The sequence below is a fragment of the Lonchura striata genome, chromosome 5, assembly GCF_050655825.1.
Source record: "Lonchura striata isolate lonStrDom1 chromosome 5, ASM5065582v1, whole genome shotgun sequence".
NCBI lineage: Eukaryota > Metazoa > Chordata > Aves > Passeriformes > Estrildidae > Lonchura > Lonchura striata.
In genome coordinates, this window is record NC_140707.1 from 62,741,122 (window position 1) to 62,765,003 (window position 23,882).

The 23,882-nt window shown below is 36.4% G+C and overlaps 1 long non-coding RNA gene across 1 annotated transcript in view; it reads right to left on the bottom strand.

The window, feature by feature from the left end:
- LOC144246470 (uncharacterized) overlaps positions 1-23,882 on the bottom strand; it is a 73,479-nt gene that overhangs the window by 38,553 nt on the left and 11,044 nt on the right. The window contains exons 2-3 of the long non-coding RNA XR_014955767.1: positions 23,134-23,272; positions 1-15,298 (exon numbers count right to left, since the gene is read on the bottom strand). The exon at positions 1-15,298 is cut by the window's left edge and continues 38,553 nt beyond it. This is a non-coding gene — a long non-coding RNA (uncharacterized LOC144246470). The remainder of the gene's footprint in view (positions 15,299-23,133; positions 23,273-23,882) is intronic.

Here is a 23,882-nt window from a genome sequence, read left to right on the forward strand (position 1 = left end):
CAATTACAGCAAACAGACTCCCAGGGCCAAAACTTCACGCCCCATTGTCTTCCTGAAAGATTTTGTCACGACCTGAAATCTTCACACCTTCTGCTGGTAAACTAAAGGCAAAAGACGGAAGATATAAATTATATTTGTTATCCTGGGAGACAAATCCTGGCACTTCCAGTAAATTGTTGCCCAATTTCAAGGTGAGTGAGATTTTTGAGGAATCTCCTTAAGCTGTAGATCATGCAAGGAGAAGCACGGACCTGGTACAGGGACATCTCACATGGAGTAGCTCTGGGACAGTTTTCCACTGACACAGCACAAAGCAAACAGACTCAGGAGAAGAACCAGAGCCAAAAGGTTCAGCTGGAAGAGTAAAAAGCTGTGGCTGATCTTTCCATATTGGTCACCTGTCTGGTATAAAAATCTCAGCATCCAGGGTTCCAACAGTCCCTCAGTTCTGCACTTGGTGCAAAACCTTCCTCCTCTGAAGCCAGCAGATCTCAATTGCAACAGAATGCAGCTACAAATTACATAATTTCTAAGGTCAGCCAAAATAATGTAAAATTAATTGTTTGTTTCCCTTTCCATGTATTTACAAACAAATACACCTTGAATACGCTCAAATATTGTTTATAGGTGCTTTCCACAAATGCTCAATCATATGGTACAAATACTATACATAAAAGTGAGCTTCTGAACTGATGAACAAGTATTCATAGAAACCATATTTTAAAACTTCATTATGAAGTTCACTCAAAAATTTATCCAATTTTTTAGCAGAAGCCATCTTTAATATGCATCAGAAATTAAACAGAGCTACACTTAAGTTTCAATTTTATCTGAATCAATACTCCCAGGGAAATTATCAATAATGATCTTTTTTTAATTATAAAATTTGTTAAATCTGAATAATGAATAATTCAAAATATCTGCTTTGTTCTTAAAATGTAGTAAAATAAAGTGAGAAACTACATTTATCAAATAAATTATTCATTGCAAGATTAGTCATTCTGTTCTGCCAATACATATCACACAAACAGATTCAATTACTAGAATTATGGCTTGAGAAGAAACCTTGTCTGATCTTAGCTTACAGTTTCAGAAAAATCACTTAGTCAAACACAGGACTTCAACACAAAGGCTATCATTAAGATAATGTCACATATCAAAGAAAATAAATGTAGTCTGAAGAAACCACTTAACCTAACAAATCTTCAAATAAAAACATATAATGTAGCTTAAAAAATAAGTTATATGACACCATTGAAATAATAGGCTGTTCTGGAAAAAAAAAAAGGGTATTATAAATTTTTGAAGAAAAAGATAGTTATTAGAGAGTATAAATACAACATTTTTGAATACTGATATGAAATTTTGCAAGAAAGTAGGAGTCTTTAACTTGGATTGCAGCCTGAGACTCAATTACTTTAGAAACCATTACACAAATATTAGCTCTTCAAATTCTTTTGTCTCTTTCTAGTCCATCTAGTGAATCAGGTTCATCAGTACAGATAACCTGCAACAGAGCCTACATAAAACTGTTTTGCTGGAGAACAGAGATTTCAATAAACTCAATCCATCTTAAATATGGAAACAAGAATAATTGTTAAACTATGTGACATTAGAAATATAAGATATTTTAAACTGAAGTGAGCCCTTATCCCTTATTATTTGTGAAATATTTGTTATAACTCATAAATGTGATTTGTTTCATTTGCCTAGACTTTTTTATACTCAAGAGATATAATGACTGTTCAGAATCAAACAGAAACTAAGTGGCACACACAGAAGTAAAACACAGAGGTATTAATACAAATACTTCCTACCAGGAGCTTAAAAATAAGATAATAATGGAAGAAATTATTGAATTGTTTACAATTATTTTGCTTTTTCCTTCAATCTCCAGGTCTTAAAGATCCTAAAGAATAGGAAAATTAATTTCAAATGAAATTACTAAATCTCAAGTTTGTCACAACTGAAAAACAAGCTTTACAAAATTAAGAAAATGTTTTTTTAAAAATTAGAAACCAGAATGCAATTAAAACAAAATAATAACAATTTATTTGTTGGGACAAACAAATTGATACTGAGATTAATCTGATTCATGATTTTTAATGTCTGCTGCAGCAGATTGCTTTCAACTAACTGATTTACTTTTATTTCATATCATGTACTATCACCGAATCACAGGATGGTTTGGGTTAGAAGGGACCTTAAAGAAGGGACCTGGTTCTAACACCTTGCACTTGACCAGGGTGCTCAAAGCCCCATCCAGCCTGGGCTTCAGCACTACCAGGGCTGGGGCAGCCACAGCTTCTCTGGGTGAGCTGTGCCAGCACCTCAGCACTCTCACAGCAGAGAATTTCTTCCTCATACCTGATCTGAACATCTCCTATCCACTCTCTTTAGCATATTTGATGTCATTCCCTGTTTTCTTATCACTGCATCCCCTTGTAAATAGGCCCTCTCCCATTCTCTTATGGCCCCTTCAGGTACTGGAAGGTACAAAAAGTTCTCCCTGGAGCCTTCCCTTCTCCAGGCTGAACATCCCCAACTCTCTCAGCCTGTCTTCACAAGGGAGATTAAACCCTTTCCTCCAACATGTCAATGGCACCTCACAGCTTCATGTCATCTTCAGACTTGCTGAGGGTGCCCTCAATCCCACTTTCCATGGCACCAACAAAGATATCGGAGAGCCCTGGTGCCATTTGGACCCCTGAGGAAAGCTATTCTCATTAATAAAAGGCAGCAGTTCTTAAAAGTCAGTGATCAACAAAAAATAGAACACATTCTAGACCTTGGTTTTGGTCTTACTGTAGTGCAAAAGTTCTTCTCAATAAATCTTATTTGAAGAAGACATAATATTGAAAAAAAATCACCCAACAGAGAGCATTGTCTAATGTCCAAGTGCATTTGCGCTGAGTTAGTAATGCAACCACTGTGCAAGTATTTTTCAATGCCTCAGAAAAGCTTCATTAAAATTAGGATCTGAAAAAGTACTATGCGTTATATTATCTGTGTATTATTGTATTTATATTAACAGTCATATCTCATTATTCAGACTCTTATGCAGTAAAGCCTTGCTCTACAAAATCACCACACAAATTACTAGAGGCATCTATCTACATAACTAGAAAATTATTGCACTATTGAAGTCAATGGTTCTTTATACAGAAGATTTAGTGGAGCCAGGGAAAATAATATTTATGAAAATTAGCAATATATATAATCCTTTCTATTGAACATATTTTAATATTGCACTTTACTTGTGGAACTTTACTAAAATCTGAAACTTTATTGATGCTAGGGGAGAAATACAATATGGATTCCATACTATCCAAGGTGACTAAATTAAATAAATAAGTAGATAGACAAATAAAATGGACAAATGAAAATACTGAAACATTTTAAGCCCACACATATTCAAGAAAAATCCAGACTCTATTTTGATAAAAATGATCATCTGAACATTTCAATCTACAGTGCCCATTTTAAAAATAAGTAGCTCAAATGCTAGGCTTGAAGGAAAAGAAAGTAAATAGCAAAAAATATCAGATAAAAGAAATGCAATTTAAAAAAATATTGTAAACCAGAGACAATTGTATAGTCCTAACTGAAAGAGCACAGGAAAGAGAATGTGATAGGCAGGCATGTACTTTTAGAACCAACACACTTCATTTTGTACAAAATGTTCCCTTGGCTCATCAAAGTGTAAAGAACAAACACCAACCAGGAATCTTATTCACCAGAAAATTATTTGTGTTATAGCTGAACTCAATTAACCACCAGCTGAAGAATTTGATCCAAGATGATTAGAAAGAAAATAAGTCAAATGCAAAGTACAATTTTAAAATATTTTAGAATAACTATATTCCAGTAAAAAAATAAAAAGCATACATTTATAGAAAAACATAAAAATATATATATTCTCTCAAAAACAATTTATTCACTAAGAAAACTAGTGGAACATTATCTAGATATTATTGCTATAATTTAAGTATATAATTCTATGGAAAAAACTGAAGGCCAATGTCTCATTTTTAAACTAGATTATGCTTGAGAAGGCCTCAGAACAGCTGAAGTCATTAATAACTTGGTGGAACAGAAAATAGTCCTAAAATTTGGGCAAAGAGAAGTGGAAGAGACGGAAAGCAATTTGAAAGAGAAGATATAAAGTAAGTGTGATGAATTAACGGGGAGAGGGGAATGAAATCACTTAGATGAATTTTTTTAAGTTCAAAGTTCTGCAATAAAAGAAAATCTCAAATATACAGTATTGAAAAGAGATGGCTGGAAAAGAAACAACTGGATAAGTTGGATCACAGACTGAATGAGTCAACTGTAGATGAACGTTTCAAAACAGAATAATATAATTCTGTGTTTATTAAAAATAAAGCTCTACATAAAACACGGAAGGAAATTATCCACTCTAGTAATGACTGGTAAAGCCTCTGCTACATCTATTTTGGTCTCTCAATTTTAAGAAAGATGTGGTAAACTGGAAAGAGTCCTGAGGAGAACAAAGAATAAGGGGAAAATTATAAAATGTGACCTATCAGGAAAAAACAGAAGACTGAAGACAGAATTATAAACATCAGCCAATGTTGACTTTAAAAATTCTAAATTCATCACATATCCTGTTTCCATCAAAGAATGGCAAGAAATAATTAGCTTCATGTGTGAGAGAAGACTGAGATTAGATGTTAGAAAAAGTCTTTATAGCAAGGAGACAGGCCCTCCTAGCGTGGGTACAAGAAGGCTGGTGGGGAAAGTAACCACAGCATTACTTTGCTCCAAATAAAAATTTTCATCTGAAAATTAAGAAGTAAAATGACTGCAATGAGAATAGGAGGAGGGAGACCCTGGCTCTCCAGCAAATAGCCTCTTTCACTCACAGTAACTATCAAATACTCATGACCAACTCTTTCCTGGTAAAAACTAGTACAGCTGCAATGGCTTGACATTTTTCTTGGTCTGTATTATCAGGTGGCACCAGACCCTATGAAGTGAAATGCTTTTATCCAAAGACAGCTGTGGAGAACTCTGGACAGTAGCCTTGCACCAGTGGTCGATTCCCTAACATCTTAACAGAGAGAGTTCCACACGAAGCTGTGCTTGCACTTCAGGGAGGTACCACACTGACTTCTCAATTATCTTTTCCTCTCTGATAAAGCTATGGTTACACCAAGCATCTTCCTTCTGCCCTTCCATTACACAAGCCATTCAAATTTATGGTCAGTCCCTAACAAGCAAATACACTGGACAAGAAGATAACAGCAGCAGCAAAAGAAACCACAAAATTCACCAAACGAGGCAAAAGGATATTAAATCTAAAACCCTGCAGTTGCAGGAGAAATATTTATTTGCCTCCATCTTGGTATTCTGGCCAAGCATATTTGTTTGAATTTGTAAATAGTCTGGTTCAAATAAACTGTTTTTCTGAGTAGTTGATTTTAAAGTTTCCTCTTGTGAGGAAATTTTCTTGTTGTTTTGCAGATAAAAATTGAATATATTTTGAAAAGACTGTCTACATCCATGGGGGTAGAATAATATTTTGACAGAGGAAATGCCAATGTTTCTCTGCTTCATTCCTGGCCAAAGTCACTCACCAAGGTATGGGAGGTGCTGGGCAAAGGTCAGGCTTTTGGGTGCACTTTGGCTAAGTTTCTGCCTGGCTTAAGAAGGTTATTTGGGAACTATTGGCTCAAATGAATGCAGATAGTATCTGTGATTCTTTTTTTGGGTAATTAATTTGTTTATTGCCCTTACCAACATGGAAGACCTTATTTTCAAAGAGTTAATGACTTAAAATTTGACTTATGCCCATTTCTTTTTAATCTGCTCTGGGCTATAGTCACTGCTGAAGTGTGCTGTAAGGAGCACTGCACACTGCAGTGCAGAATGCTGATCAGGTGACAGCAGCTGACTGCTTCAATTCAGGATCTCCTTAGCAGTAAAGTAATATCATTGTAAGGTGACTGACCTTCCACACAGGAGGTATTGATAAGTCGAATTTTCATGTTGCTGCTCTATGTTTAGGCTGCAGAGTTATAGCATTGGTCAGCTGCTTCTCTGCCTCAAAGCTGGGGTGCCCCAGAGTGGCACCTGGCTCCTCCTCCTTCTGCCACAGTGCAGGATCTGAGGCCCATTCTTCTGGATTATGCTGGATTATAACAGCCTCAGTCAGGAGCTCAGCTGCCTGGTGTGCAGTCCCACCCTGACCCAACCAAAACCTCCCTCTGTCCACATTTGATAGCAGGGATGTGAGGGGTTTTGTAAGACGCCTCACCAGATGCTGCCAGATGTTGTCAGATGCCTTGCCAGAGTTTACCATGCCACAGCTCCTTCTCTTACCTATGCCCAACACGGTACAGCAACATCCCACCCCTTTCTTGGAGCAGCTTCTCCAGTTCCAGGCAAGGCAGAAGCTTTGTGTAATGTGAGTAAAACTTTAGGCACTGAAGTGCAACCCAGGCACAACAGCAGAACAGAACAGACTGACAACTTCTTCAACTATTCCACCTAAGCAGGAACTGACTATAAAAAAGCACTGGAGAACTGCATCAGCAAAAGGTTCAGAGATAAAATAAACACTGTAAACATAATACAGCCTTTCATAGTAGGAGAAAGACCGAGGGAGGAGGAACAGTACAGCCTTTGCTGTTTTGACTGGCATCACTGCTTGTCTCATTCTGACAGGTTGCCAGGTTAAGGTTTTGTTTTGAATAAGTCGTTTCCCTTTGAACAGTGGCAACTGTTATCATTGTTACCCTGTTACACTGAATATAAAACAAAATTTCCACCAGCAGCTTTCATACCATATGTTTATTCTAGGAGGCAGCAGGCAGCTAGGATTTGGTAGCAATCACAGTGAGGAAACATTTGCAGGACCTGTCTCAACAATATGATTGCCTCAATCACAGTAATATCATACAGAAGAAGACTCTGAATTCACCACTGCTGTCCATGAGACCTAACCTAAGAAATTCTAATAATGTATTTTTTTCTCTTTAATTGAAAGATTACTATTTCAAGAATCATCCCTCTAAAGTGCAAAGCATACACTCGAAGAATAAGTCCTGAAATCTTGTCAATCACATTTTAACTGCAAAATTATTTGACACATTTTTTTTAAACCCTTTCACTTTTTCTCCACAATAAATCTAGACACAGCCTGGTAAAAGCAGTTTCCCGTAGAAAAGTGATATGAGGGGTGTAAAATAGGATTTCATAATGGTTTCATATTAGCACATTTCATATTAGCATATTACCAATTGGAAGGTGTCTTTGAATATCTCCAAAATCTATCATGATTTCCCAGTTACTCATGGAAAATATTGTTATAAAATTACTCCCATTTACTTATGATGTAGGTCTTTTCATTCAAATCATTTAGATATGAGGAAATAGATAAATTAAAAGCAATGTAATCTCTCTTTAATAAGAGCACCTTCACAGAGAAATCAGATTATCATTAGAGTGGTCAGTAGCTCATTGAAGAAGTTCAGTAAATACAAAGGGCTCCCTTTTTGCCTGAATTCCTCGAATGGACGACAAATTACCAGTGATCTCTCACTCCTAAACAAATTTTCTTAAATATTTGGTAAGATAGCTAGAAGTTCCTAGAAGTGGTTGAGAATAAACTACCCATATGGTCTCCTGGACTTAAAAAAATTCTGAAGTCTGATGTAATGTTACAGGCATTGGATGATAGTTTATTAATAACAGCTTGTATTTTTGAAAGAACCTAGAAGAGTTATACTTCCAAATCCAAGTGCCCTTTAAAGGGAAATTGTTGCTAAATCCCATAGTTTCTTTTGAAATCCCAGACATCATTAAAAACTAGGAGAGGAGAAAGATACATTGTTTTGACCTTAAAAGGGATCAGTTGTCAAGAATTTCAGCTGCTTGATATTGAATGAAAGGTATTTATTTTTATGAATGGGAATGAGTGGTCTTCAGCAATCCTAGAATTTAGCTAACATTCACATTACCCTTCTCATAGGTAAAATAAACTTCCTATTCCAAAGTAGTGTAGCTTATTTACTACTCTGGAAGTAGCTAGATAGCCACCTTTGACTTATTTAACTGCATTTTGTTTTTTGAACATTAACAGGAACACTTCATATGCGTGAGATTTATGCTGAGACAATTTTTACAAGATTTAGAAACCAGAATGTGAAGAAAGCAGATCTTTTAGAAGGTAAGACAAACAAGACAAGGATGGGGGTGTTGAGCTTTTAACAAAATATAGATGCAGATATCGTTGTAAGAATATATACACAAGGAAAAAAAGCCAAAAGTCTCAACAGCCAAAATTCATTGTTATGGCAATGGATTTGCCCCAGTACGGTCTGCCTGTCCTTGTTTTAACAAGTAATTGTTCATTTCTCAGTGCCAAGTGATTTCTCTGAGCATTGAAGTTGTTGCCTTCAGTGTTTCAGCTGGAGGGAATAAGCTATTCTGAAAAATTACCATGAAAGCAGATTAAAAAATAAAATAAAACACTGTATCAGAAAAGGGCCAGTCTACACTTTCACAAGTGGTAAATAAATACAAAACAGGAACTCTTTCTTCCTAGAAGAGTTTACCTCCTCTCCCCTCTACCTATTTATTTCCAAGATCACAGAGTACATAGGAAAAGCACCACTGAAAAAAATAGGAGTAGGCAAGAGAGGAATACACAGTAGATGTTAAGATATGCACAGAAAAACATGCAAGTAAAAAACACAAATTAAATTCAAGGGGTTTGAGTTGCTTTCTTTTATTTACTTGTGCTGAAGACTAACACACTTTTCATTACATCACATTATGATCCCATTCTGTGTTATTAAAGTGTGTTACATTTACAGAATCTGAAAAACTGATGTGGTGAAGCAAGCTGCTGGAAAATATGTATAATGATGCTTGGACTGAAGTATTTGTATCCTTTCACTTAATAATGCTCAGTTAAATAAAATCTGACAGCTTCCTTATTAGAACTCTGAAGTGATGTAGAACATCCACCCTCAAGGACACCTCAAATGTAAAACAAACATAAAGAGGGCACACTTTTCTCTCTCCACAAAACGTTCCCATCTTTTGGCTGAAACAAAGAATCTGCATAAAGTTAGCTGCATGTCCCCAGTAATCAAGAGAAGGAATTGGAAAATAACCCTGCCAATTGAAACTGCAGGAGGCTTTTTGGCCAATGTAGTGTCAACACAGTGTCCCTTTGGCCAACCAAGAGGTTATTGAAACAACAGGAGAAAAAAAATACATAGAGTTGTCAAAAATGTCCATGAAGAGATAGGGCCAAATTTTTCAAAGACAGAAGTCTGTTTCAAGCAGACAAAAGAATCAGCAGGAATTATACACCTGTATATGCCAAAGTGCCACATGAAAATGTCTGAGTGTAAGTAGATGAGAACAAAGACAGAAAATAAATCAGTGCAAAATGTTCAGTCCCCACTTTTTTTTTTTCTTTTTTTCTTTTTTCTTTTTTTTTTTTTTTTTTTTTTTTCCCACAGAAAGAAGTGCAAGAGGAATTTTCTGTTCTTCAGTGTTCTGGAAGTCAAAACTTTCAAATATATAAGAAGTGAAAATCTATGCAAATTTCATCCACAATATAAACACTCAGCTTACATCTGCTCTGGCAATTTGCACATAAGGAAATATAATCTCTGTGTTTTGTGATAATGTAAGCACAAGTTCTTGTATTAACTAATGAACCAATCGTTAAAGACAGAGCACAAAAAGTGATCATAAAGTTCTAGAATCTTCTATTCCAGAATTCTTCTAAAAGTTGATGACCCACTGCTAAACATTGGGAGAGATCTACCACAGCCAGTAAGACTTCTTGCAACAAATTAATTGGAAGGCTGACAACTAAACAGTTGTGATTTCAGAATTGTCTGGAGACTTGACTGAGTTTAGGGGATGAACCTAAACATGACTGTATTTCTTTTCAAATGTATTCTTACATTAGTGGATCCCCTGCACCCTCCAAAGCCCCTTGAATGAAACAGAAAATTATTGACTAAGTCAGAGATATCTAGCAGACTTAATGGAATGCACTGATTGTGTTCAATCACATCTGCTCCACAAAGAGGCACTACCTGGCTCTGTTCAGAATAAGCCAGGTGTCCAGTCAGCTGGAATGAGCAGCTGACTTCAGAGGCATCTGAAGAAATCAGAAATAGGACAAATATATACTGCCTTCAGATTAATCAAGAAATGGCCTTTCCTGTCCAAAAGCTAGGCATCCAAAGAAAAAAGGGATTGCCAGTTGAAGATTATGTGTCTCTCTAGAAGTATTTCCATAGGGACATTTCTTTGAATCAGAATGACAGGAAGGAGAAAATTTGTCAGTGTATACACTACATCCACAAGCAGCTTTCTGAGAAGTGGCAGCCAAAATGGCTTTGTAGCTTACATGAGATTTACATTGAATATCCCTGCTGCCAAATCAAGATTTTTGACTTTTTACACTCTCTTCAGAGGCTTTTTATTGAACATGGGGGGAATAAATTGTTTACATCTCTTTATGGCAAATGACAATATTTCTACAAATATTCTAAACTCTTGCCACAGGGAAAAAAAAAGAACCAAATCATGTTATGATTCAGGTCTGACATATACCTTAAATAAAATTATATAATAAAATAAATATACAAGGTAGCCTTTGGAGAAAATGCCCACATGAAACAGCTTCTACCAGAGTTCCCAAAGGACTGATTTTGTAAGATTCAAACTAGCATCACCATTCAGAAGCTAAGAGACCCAAGGAAGAAAACTGGAAAAAAGTAATGTTCAACTCTCCAAATCCCACTCTGCTACACAGGCTAATGAAAAACAGTTGAAAAGAAAAAAAAAAAAAATCAGCAGAAGCAGCAAAGAGAAAAATATAAACAGAGAATATAGGAGTAGTCATGGAGACAGTTCAGTTACTGAAAGGATTATAAAGGAGTTGAAATGGGTGAAGTAACACTGAGACAACTTTGATATTTGGAAACCAATGAAAGGTGGCAAGGTTACAAACCAGAGGAAGTGAAACCAACAGGGGAGGACACAGGACAGCCATAACAAGACTTGGTGGACTAACATTCATTACTGGAAAGCTGATATTGAAATATATGATAATCTTATGAAAGATAGAAATAAAATCAGGAGCAGAATACTGCCATATTTTAATAAAGACTATTTCTGCAAATAAAAATTTGTAGTACCATGGACAAAACCATAGCTTTTAAGGTCAAAATCAATTTGAATGAAAGACTGTAAAATTAATTAGGGTCAGAAGTTTACCATTGCCTCACATGGATCAAATCTGAACCTGGATGAGTACCTCATTAATATTTTGTTGGAAGAAAAATGGCTATCAAAAATTGTATCATTGTGTGGACATATAAATTTCCAAGACATACTGTAAAAAACATGCTACCAAATATGGTAGGACTTACTTAGTACTGAATGTGATAGCCAACATATTTCTTCACCAAACGTACTGTGACTTAATAGGTACTGTTACAAAAAATGTTCTGGTCAGCTCGAAATGAAAGATCAAGCAGAAGACCTGGGAATAGAATTTAATCACAAGATTACAATGAGTCATCAGAGTGATGATAGAGCACAATGTGATACTAGCCCATGGCACAAGCAAAGTATTTCCAATAGAAATTGGGATGTATTAATATTGTTATAAAAGATAACATAAACTGAAGACAGTGCTCTGTGTTATGCTGTGTGCAAAGATGAACTCAGACCAGAACAGGTGAAAGGAAGGTCCAGTCATCCTTGCAGAGAACTGAGAGTCTACTTTGGGAGGACAGATAAAAATGAGAGCACAGATGAAATGTGGCTGGTCTCTATGAATTGTGTTAGCATGAGGTAAGAACTGGAGGACTAACTACATGGTTATGTTGGGAAGGAAATAAAGTGGCCTGAATTAATTTAGGAAAGAAGAAAAGAACAAGTTTCCTTACAATCAGCTGCACAAAGCCTTGAAAGAGCTCCTTGAAAGAAGTGCAGGAAGAAAAAGTAATTGATGAAATTAATGATGAAAGATAATGAGGTTAGAGATGGGACTACATGATGCAGTTCATCCCCAGTGCAGAAGACTGCAAATAATGGTCCACTAAAAGCCTTCCCCTGTTCAATGTCCACATAAAATTATTAAGTGTATCTAAGATGCAAATTTTCATCAATAGATAGCAAGCTACTCACACACAAAAATTAATACCTGTGTAATATGGTACACAGAATCATAGAATGGTTTGGGTTGGAAGGGACCTTAGAGATCCTATTCCAAGCCCACAATATGCTTAATACTTAGTCCTCTACATAGTGTACAAAGCTGTAATGATTTATATAAATGTTTATATAAATTGTTTAATATGTTAGAATTTTTTTGCACTGTATATAATAAGATTCATAAGACCTACACCACAGAAAATCTGGAAATATGAGCCAAATCTATGTAGCACCAACTAGTATCAAATACCACTCTTTTTTCACAATGGAGATTACATTTTTCAGTCCATTCTTTCTTTCTTTATTCCTCCTACCTTCTGTTTAAAACACGAACATTAAATAAAACAAAAGGGTCACATTTAGAAAGCAGAGATGAAAATAGGTGTTAACTTGGACACATATAATTTAGGCTATGTTTAAAAGAGAATAATACACTACATAATGTGTTTCTTTCTCCTCTGGCTCAAAGCCAAATCCTATACCACACACAGTGCTGTGTATGGGTAAAGTTATTTTCAGATATTGTCACAAATGTTACAAAGTTTAAAAACACTGAATGCTTTTTTGTGTTATCTATGGTGGACCTGAGGAACAAACTTCTCCTAGCTGTCCTCAGTCATTGGACATTTAAAAGGAATGAAGCATTTATGACCACTAAAAAATTCTGTAGCTATGCAAGACAGAACAACAAATTCACCATCAAAATTGCATTTTTCAGGAAATAAGTGACTGTGAGTATGGGGTCAGAAAATAATTTCTTCTTAATTTCTGCTTTGATTTTGACAGATAAGGGGATATTTCAACTTTCCTTTACGGTAGGGGTAGTAGCTCTTGCTATATGAGGACAAGAGATGAGGTATGGGTTGAGGCTCTGGTGTGATGTCGTTTTCTTCCCTTTCACACAGAATGAGTCTTTTTTTATACTCTACATATGAGGACCAAATTCAGCAAAGAAAGCTATGTAAAACTGACATAACTGTAAGAAATTTCAGGGTTGAGCTCATAGAGAAACAGGGAAGGTTTTTCTCTAAAATTCAAGAAGCCTTTTGTGTGAACTTTTCATCAGTAACATACAAAATTATACAAGCTATTGAAATTTCATAACTAGTATCAGAATATCAGTGCTTGAGCCAACGCCCTTCTGACCTCAGTTAAACTCAAAATTGTCATCTTGATGTAAAATTCCTCTCTAGTCTACAAAAAATAGCTTGACCATTCCAGGTAATGAGCAGAGTTACAGAGATTGTATGGCTCATTCAGAAAGAGCTAATTTGGAACTTGCACATTACATGTATATTTCTGCATCTATACTTGGTAGGCACATGTGACATACACAGTTGGATAGGAATGAAGGAGGGAGGAAAAAAGGATTCAGAAATTAATTACACTTTCCACATCCAGGCATATACACTTTTAAGGTCCATGCATGAGATTTTAAATATCTGCAAACCACATCTCTCAAACCACATGCAGAACAGCTACATTACTTAACTTCAGATTGCATTTTAAAGTATGTAAAATCTCAAAGACTACTAAAGGGCACATATAACTTCCTCTAAAAAATCAAGCTTTGGGCATTCAGGCTGCTTCTCTAGGTACTCATCATGGAAAAGTGTAAGTTTGCAAGTCACAGGAAATATATTCAACAGCATTCTTCACGATTTCACCAGAACATGAATACAGCAGACCTCCACTGCCAAGGACAGTTTTGGTCTATCTGCCTGTGTTGGGCTCATTGGGGAACATTTTCCACTGCCTTCTTTTGGCAGGACATCTAAGAAAATGTGGAGAATTACATAAAATCAGATCCACCAAAATCAAAACACATAACCAATTTGAATAGAAACTAAGATTGTTTTCACTATTACAGCAAGTCTTCCGTGATACAAGTCCTAATATTATAAGACATGTGCTTGCATTGCAACAAGTGATTCAAATCATTCTCACACTTGAATCATGGGTAGATTGCTTGCAGTACATCTGTCAATCTGGAAATTTCAGATTTTGTTTATCTATTTTCATAGGAGTTTTGACACATCAAATACTTGGGGTGACAAAAAATGACAATTCATTTTCTCTAGGTAAACACTTGTCAGATGAGGAATGATAAAATCAAAATAGGCTTTTGTATTTGTCAGTCCATCAATTGCAGATTTCCTGGCTACTGGTCCAAATTTTAGTTACTGCTTCAATGCTGTTCAAGAAGAAAAGCAACACTCAGATAATTGTCAATTCTGCAGCATGAAGAGTTGAATGGCATGTGTCTAACAATAATAAAATTTCTACCCTGTCCAAAAATACACAGAACAACTCTTGAGGCCTCTTCACTGCAAGCCATCACACTGGGGCTGAGAGCAGACCAGCCCCACAGTGAAATGATTGAGCAAAGCCTTTGAAAAGTCAAGTACTTTGGATACTGGAAATTTAATAGAACTGAACTAGTCCTAGCTGGAGCTGTGAACCAGTCAGCAAACTTTTAGGCATCAATGGACACTGAGCTTGGCTCAGGAATCAGGGCTCTACTTGAGAAAAAATGAATTCTCATTACATATCCACCCAAACAATTGTAAATCCCTTGTAACCAGATGCTCCCACCATCTTAGATTCACACAAGACATAAAAAAGAACCAAAGAGGAATTTAAAAGCAACCAAAAGCCAGAGCAGTAGGAGAAGGTTTGGATTACAACCTGCCTGAGCTTGGAAAGGCTTCACACACTCTACTTTTCAGCTTGAGCCCATCTGCAGTTTTCAGTGTGTTTGTCAATTTAAATTAGACCTTTTGAAAAAATTATCTTACCACTAACTCTTTAAGTGTTATCTTAGCAGCTGGGTAAATCATTTGCACTGAAATTCTGACTCCTTCCAATGGGCCCTGCCTTCCAGGCTACACGAGTTTATGAACCCCAGAGCATTCAAATGAACTCTGCAGTGTAGTTGTCCATAAACACAACAAGCTCCAAAATCTCCCTCCACAGCCAACATCCCTTACTCAATACATACTCTGAATTCCTCTTCTTCTGCTGTCTCTAATCCTCTCAAACACCTCATGCTTTCCAAAATCAACTAAATGGAGACCTGAAATGCAGAGGAGATGAAGAATTAGATAACACAGTGTTAGTCTGATTCCCTTCCAAGCACAGAAAACAAAGCCTAAAGGTTCACTTACCCCGTGGAAATTAAAGATGTTTAAGACAAGCCTAACCTGCAGCCTGCATCAACCACAGATAAGGAAGGGCCTTCACATGTATTTATCCATATTTATTTTTCAGGTGCACAAAGTGTATGCACCACAATTCTCTGAAAACTTTGCGAAACACATCACACCATGGCAAGCAGCCATCAGAAAATGACCAGGACAGCTAAAGGAATCATTTATAAAACAACATTAAAAAAACCTCACTTAGTAGATTATTTGCTATAAAATGTAGCTAGGATGATAGCAGAGAGCTACATAAAAGCCTTGAAAATATTTGTTTGTTTTTAATGGTATGACTTTTCAAAATAATTGTTTTATTTCGAAATGTACTTTAAGGAGAATTCAAAATCCCACAAGTATATGAAATAAAGTATTTTGGTGCAGAAAATGTTTAATGTAAGCATAAACAATGTTTTATTTGCATTACATTTGGATTTTTCATAACAGTGAGATAAACAAAATTTTTTCACTTTGAGTCAATCTGAAATAATTTCTTAGATTGTTTTAGTTCAGAAAGTAAAGGGGATAATTAATTATTCATTAAGACCTAATGGTGAAGTTTTCACTGAAGAGAGGCTGGAACTTTCTTCCAAGTACAAATTAAGTCTTATTTGTTTATTTAAGTTCAGTTCAGTATGTGACTATGTATATATATAGAAGAAAATAATTGAAATTAACTTATCATTTTCCATGTTGTAGGAAGTGTGCTTCTCCCCAGATGTGGCATTCACATATCTAATTCTAGCTCACATGCCACACATTATATTACACATCAATATGAGGTGGTCAATGTGTCCTATAACCAATGCATCATGTCCCCTGCCTGAACCCAACCTGGTACAAGGTCACAAAGTAATTTAAAGTAATAAAGTTATGAATTTGATGCTAGGTTTTTACTGCTGAAAGACCAGCCAGAAATTATGCTGTGCATTTTACCCCATACAAATGTCTGTCAAACAGGCTGAAAGTAGCCTCTGGAACAGATACTTTAAAGTTCATCTTCAAGCACACCATGCAACCTGGCTTAGTGGAAAATGCTTATGAGCATGCAAGGGGCCTGAAATACTAAATTTATAGATCATAAAACATGAAGAAGACATTGGTTTTCTACCTCAAGATATTAAACAGCTGTGTTTATTGTGAGAATTTTTTTACAGATAGGAAATCAGACATATTGCCTTTTTTCTAATAGGAGTAAGAATTCTTTTTAATTCATTTTCTGAAGCCATTAGTTTCTGTCTCAGCCACTGTCTTAGCACTGTACATGCTTTCATCAAAATGACTCAGCTGTAACTATTTTCACTGGAGTCAAGCACAGGCTTCATAATTTCCAATTCAGTGCTATTCTTTGTCATCTTTCTTATTCCTAACTCTGAAATTAAGGCCTTATGCTTTAATAAACTGTCTTAGAACAACTGCTGAAAGAATTTATCTGTGACAATACTTGGCAAACTCAGATTTCTGGGTTTAACCCCCTGAATCACTTCTAAGGACTTTGCCATCCAGGTACTGCAGCATTTGAAACACCACCTGCAACACAGGAGTCCAGCATGTCTGACAGTTTTTTTCACAGGCCAACAATACCTTAGTGCAGATAAAGAGCTGCCCATACAACATTATGTGGTTGTCTCAGACAGCTCATGAGAGTCCAGCCAGTCGTGGATGTGTCCTAACAAATCCTCTGAGGATTTCCCATATGCAGATATTATCAGCAAATAACATAGCTCCTTTTATGACTAATGCTTCAAATGACACAATGGCTAAGGGATGGCATTCTTCATGCACTGCAAGAGCCAAGCATAAATCAAACAGTTTTCATCTTTTTTTAAAATATTATATGGCCACCCACCAACACCATTTTTAGCCTTCTTTTAGTCTTCAAGATTCTGTATTTTTTTGTTTGTTCACTGGAGCCTCATAGCAGGCAAAATTTACTAAAAAATAACAGAATAACCTCTTTCCTATCTAATGATTGGCACTGAGAGAAACTTTTAAGTTCTGGTAAGTCTGAAGGTCTTCTTCATAAAGGTGATTAGCTTCTCAGCATTCTACAGGCATTTCTGTAAAATTACCTAGACAAGAGTGATCTAAACTGAAACCAAGATTTATTAAAAACAGAGAAAAGGGAATTCAAAGAAACAGTTTCCTGAATAGCAGAGAATTTAACACTTCAGAGAAACTGGATTTCTATGATGGCACATGGTAGTGATGGGGTGAGAAACATAAGTTCAGGTAGTTTGCAGAATATGGGTAACCTGATACAAACAAAACACTGTTAATATGTTCCATCCTCACCTGAATATACATTTGAGTACACATATTCCTAGTAAAATATCACAGTTCCAAATTTTTTGATGTTCAGTCTAAATACTTTTTTATGATAGATACACAAATTAAAACAAAGTATGTTTACACAAGGGTACATTCCTCAGGATCACTTCACATTGCAACATCCACACAAAGCAGATGGTTATGTTATTTTGTCTTCTGTCTTTAAGCTTGATAAAAAACTAATGGTAACAAAAAACCAGTGATTATACCTGGCTGCAGACATCACTGGAGTAACTGATGTAAAAGTTGGGAAAAAGTGAAAAGCTTTCACCAAGTGAGAATTGCTGTTTCTTTCCAGTTCTATCATTTCACCTAGTAAAAAGGCATTACCTCTATACAAAATTTTGCTCTACCTTACTTTACCTAAATATCTCAGAAATATTGCAAGTTCAAAATATCTGCTGATCATCTGCTCATTAGCTTCTCCCACTGTGAGTCATATCTATAGCTCAAGGAGAAGGACAACAATTACACTGTCACTACCCTTGCTAACCACGCCAGAGACCGTGCACTGGGAACGCTCAGATATCCTTGCCAGCACAATAAGATTTTCAAGGCCACATTTCATAGGGTAACCGTGGTGCTAAGCCAGAGCTGTGTCACTTCTCTGATATTTCCTGAACTGAATGAAATCTTCCCAAAGCACAAAAGAAAAGGTCAATGTCCACTACTGGCAGATGTGCATGAGAATGGCTGGATTTTAACGATATACTGTGTTCAGTCTTCAAGCTGTATGTCCTCAGCTTTACACAGAGTGTAGGAAAGAGAAAGGAAATCTATACAATAGTAAACATCTTCAGAGCAAATGAAAAAACTTTATACACCTTAAAATATTGTTCTCAAGTTTCCTCATGTAATCATTGTCTCCATGGGTTTACATATATCTATTCATTGAATTTATTGGCTGTACATGCTTTCATCAAAATGACTCAGCCATAACTGTTTTCACTGGAGTTAGGCACAAGCTTCATAGTTTCCAATCTAGTGCTAATCTTTGTCATCTTTCTTATTCCTAACTCTGAAATTAAGGCCTTATGTTTTAATAAGTGAAGAAGATACAAGATACACTATTCCACAATCCAATAAAATTTCTCCTTTTTTTAGGCATATTCACATTGGGCTGAGTCTTTGTTTAGAAAATGGTTAAGGTTTCTAGTTATTGAAAGAGATCAAATATATACTGAACTCTACTTTATTCATTACAGAAATCAGCTTCAGTGTTTTGTTATGAAACTGTAAAACACAGCACCAAGGAGAAACACAGATTCCAAAACTCTGTCAGAGAACCCCTTGGGCACTTCAAGAGAGATTAAATCTACAGATTGTTCAGGACAAAATAACTTGGCTTGCTTTTTGGCACCAGAAAAAAAAATACCACCATTTCTAAGACCTCAGTTTCAGTTTGCTCCTGATTTCCCAAACGTCTCAAATTCTCACTGCTGGAATTCCTCATGGCCGAATTCCTTCCAGTTTTTGTTGAAGAGCCTTCTTTACAGAAATATCACAAAATTATCTTGTGGCAAAAATGGGTATTTTCTAAACCCTCATCTTAACTATCTAATCCCTACACTTAAGCCTTCATCTTCATTTCAATCATAACTGAAGGCTCCAAGCCTGATTTAGGGAAGTCAGGAGGTACAATCCCTTGGTTTAAAATAAGAAATACACAGAAAAGCAACAATACTGTACTCCCACATTCTGAAAAGCAGTTTCAGACTCTGTAAGTGTATCCTCATAGTCTGCAGAGGCAAGGATAGGAAAAAACCCACCCCTGAGAACCCCTTCCATGTGTCTAGGAAGGGCAACACAGACCAGCACAGACTCTCACTCACAAGGGAGAAAGATTCATCACCAGGGTTATCCCTTCATGCTGACCTGCTCATACAGCCCATAAAGCACACCACCCAGAAGGTATATCATCCAAGCCTGGTTTTAAACACAACTGCCCCATCAAAATGAACACCTGTCATTCCCTGTGGCACCAACACTGCCTAATCTCAAGCCTGTAACATGACTGTACTGCAATTTCAAAGCAATATCCATTCAGACATCAGCAATATCTCAGTTCACAACATGCCCTCCTGTCCACATTAACTTTCCTTTTTTATATATTATTAGCTTTCAGTTGGCAAGGTTTCCTTATCTGACACCCTTTGCACTAACACAAACACTCCAGCAATCACAGCAGAGGGGTATGAAAAGGGCAGCTGATCCCTTTAAGTGATAGTACGGATTGTTTAGGCAACTCCAGTCTATTCCTCACTGACTGGTGTCAATGGCAATTAGCCATAATGGTATTTGCAATGCTGCAGTGGAAGAAACACTAATCTGTGTTTGTATTTATGTCAAATTGTGAGCCTGATGTATTAGCACTGACTGGTGCTGCAGCAGGCAAAAACTCAGAAACTGTAAATCTTATTTTCCCTTTGAAATTTCATGACATAAGAACTGTACTTCCAGGCACTTTTGTGCTCTTTTGCTTGTCAGAAATGTGGAAAGGGAAAAAAAAAAAAAAAAAGCAATGCTAAAAAAAAACAGGGACTTTTCTATATGGAAAGTATTGCCTTTCCTTCAGAAAAGCCAACTATTCAACCTTTTTGAAATTTGGTAAGAGAAAACCAAATAATTTTGGCCAAAGCCACATAGAAATAGTTTGGGGGTTTCCCACAAAAAGCCCTGCAAGTTTCTAAGAAATTCTAAGATACTATCTGGAAGTACATTCAAAAAAGTCTTTTTTCCTTTCAAATAAAGATTCAGACACAAAGGTCATTTGGGGTAATCTTCTCCTCCTTATTTCATCAATTATGATACTGAATTTAATTCCATCAGAAGGAAGCCTCTCATCAAGTACTATATTTTTTTTTTTTTTAATTAAGAACTTTCACGGCTTGCATGGGAAAACAACACAAGCCATTTTTATCTGTATCTGTTGTTGTCTGCTGTAGTGGGAATCTCTAAAAAATAAAACCCAGCATCACTGGCAAGTATTGTGACACATAAATCCAACTGTCAATTATAAATTCTGACAATGCTTAACTGTTCAATTCAATCTCAGATGAAGCTAAAACCAGGCAGTGCTACTGAAAAGAAAGATGGTGACAAATTGCAAGTATCAAAATATCTTATGCTGACCTGTAGGATTTATGAGCCTGAAAGCATCTGACTTCAAATTTGAAGAACTTTGGAAAATTTTACTGTTGATTTGTTCAGCACTATTTGAGGAAACAAGAATAAAACATATAATAAACCACAGTCTATGCATGATAACATAGCTAAACAGCTAAATATATAAAGAAGAGTTTTTCTATAATCCAAAAAAAAAACCAGCAGCAAAAGAAAAAACAAATATTTTTTTTAAAAAATACAATTTAAAAAAAAACAGACCAAGAAAAGAGAAAGGTCTTCACTTAGTTTTTCTCTATATCCTTAACAGTTTTAAAAGTCACATAAAGATATAAAACTTATATTAAGAGAAATATGGAGAAGAATAAAGAGAAATATGGAAGAAAAAAAAATAAAACCAGAGAGAAAAAAACCCAGACTTCACGAACACTCCTAAAAAATTTCCATACAGGGAAAAAAAAAAAAAGTGAACTAAAATTTCAGGAACAGAGCACTTAGAATTTATTATTGCTTTCCCAATACCACAGATATAGGCAAAATCAGAGCATGTAAATGAGTTCATTTAAGTCTCATATTCCTGACAGTTTTCCAATGAACATTTCAGACTCATTTTGAAAAACACACCCAAGACAGATTTTCTTCTGGTGTTTGCCTGAATGGCAGTCTTGCCTCTGCATAAGAATGCTGCACTGTTTTCAGATCCATTCCAACACTTTTCCTAGTGTTTCACTTTGAACTGAACAAAATGAGAATTCTCAAGATGCACCCTTTTAGAAAACTGAGTCACATCAGGTCACAGTGATTTGGCTTCAATGACTACATAAAACACTGCAGTTGGCACAGATGTATCATAAACAGCTTGGTAGTGATTTTGAACGAAATGTGCATGCTTGGAAGCCTGCTGAAAGATGGAGACGTAGATTTTCACTTCTCAATTCTGTTCTTCATGCTGGCAAAGCACCTACATGTTACAGGCAAATGCCAAACTGTTTGGATGCAAGAGTTTACTCCCTCCCTCATTTATATCCACTTTCATAGCATTCTCATGTAGGCTTTCTTCTCTGTTTACTCTCAGCTTAGTGGTGTGACAGCCTCTGGTGTTCCACCTCAACAGTAAATCCCATTTCCAAAGTGCCTTCTCAAGAACCACACTGTAAGATTCATGCGTCTGTCTTCACCAGAAAGCATTTTTAAGGATTAGTTGGCAAATCTGGGGTTCAGAAATTTCTGCCAGGACCAGAAATATATCCCAGCTCTTCTATGCAATAATAAGTTTCCAGCTCCCACCTTGTCACAGCTGGGCATGAAGAGGACAGAACTGAAAGTATTGATGTGGCTTTGGAAGAAATTCATGCAAAAAGTAAGAGGAACGAAGCACTATTTTTCCCCAGCTTTTCCCTATGATAAATTCACTGACTTGAATGGAGTCACCCTGGAGTAGAATTAATATAATACAGTGATAAATCAGGCCTATTGATGCACTGACAGTGCCCCTGTAGGACCTTCTCCAGCCGCCAGCCTACTGAACATTGCTCACAGCATTGTCTTCCCAAGCACTGTGCCATGCCATTTCCACAGACAAATTGTTTCCTGACACAGCAGAGATAGATCTCCATGCTTCCTGCTTAGCTAATGCATTATAACCACATTGTTTTGCACTGGTTGCCCTCTAATTTGTGTGCAAAAGGATTTCTGAGTCAAACACACAGCCCTCAGCTGTGGCAAATCCATGTGGAGTTTTGACTCCTAAAGGATCCAAAGATCACAGAAGTTACAGATGCCAAATGTACTTCCCTAACTACTTTTATGATTTGATTATTTGGAAAGCCAAGAGAGAAAAGATGGATCAGGATACTGGAGCCAAGAATGCTTTCTAAGGAGGGAGTGATAGCCTAACTCCTGGCCTTGAAATCCAAGGTAGCAAAGGATGCCCTGAGGAAATATTTATACATCTCTTGGCCCTTTATGGACTCCTCAAAAATGTTCTGCATTTTGTTTTCTGACAGATATTAAACTCAAGAGGCAGTTTCAGGCAGTGAATAATTATGTCTGTGTCATAATTGTTTGGTAATTAGCAGCTCTCAGCAGCAGCAAGCCAAATAATAAACGTTTCTTCCAAGTATATCTAATCATTGTTTTGATGACACCTTTCCAACTCAAGGTTTCTCATTTCTGGCCAATGTCAAAAACGCCACAGGGGTGGGGCAACGTAAAATGAAAATCGGACTCCTCTTTGGAAATCAGATAGGAGTAAAAATACCTTAAGAAAAGAAAGTCCAAAAACCAGGACTGTTCCAGCCTTCTTTCAACAACTCCAAGAGACCTTTGATGGTAGAAACATTCTGGTTTTCTCCTGCAGATCCAAAATGCCAGTAGATTATGTGCTGTTCCAGGCAAAGCTACAATGACAAAAATCAAAATTTATGTTCAACATACTTACTTCATGCCTACCCTGAAAAGTTATGTCAGTGTTTAGAGGTGAGAAGGAAGGCAACATCAGAAGGAAGATAAAATACAGATCACCATCTCTACAAACTGTTCCATCAGTTTGTAGAAATACTACAGAATACAGAAGCAGAATACAAAAACTCTGGGGCTGTTCTTCTTGCCTCAATCCCCCTGTAATTAATAGATAGAGACATTGCTATGGACAGAGTCCATTTGCCATTTTACAGATCTGCTCTAGGGTAAGTAGAGCCAGCACCAACAGTCCCTTGACTACACTGACTTCATATCTACAGATCATAACAGAATGCTCAAGGACTCCTATGATAGCATATGTTTGCATTTCAGATGTCTTTACATTTAATTAAAGTCCACCCTCTTTCACTAATTACAGAGGGCAACTGCCCTTGTAGGCCTATATGAAGAAGTCTCCTTCAGAAAATAATGACTGCCATCAAGGAAAAATACGGTTGTTTGTCCACAATCTTCAGGAAACACTTAGGGATGCTGGAGACAGAGAACAATTTGTCAAAAACTTGCAAGTTCCTCTGTCCCAAAAGGCAG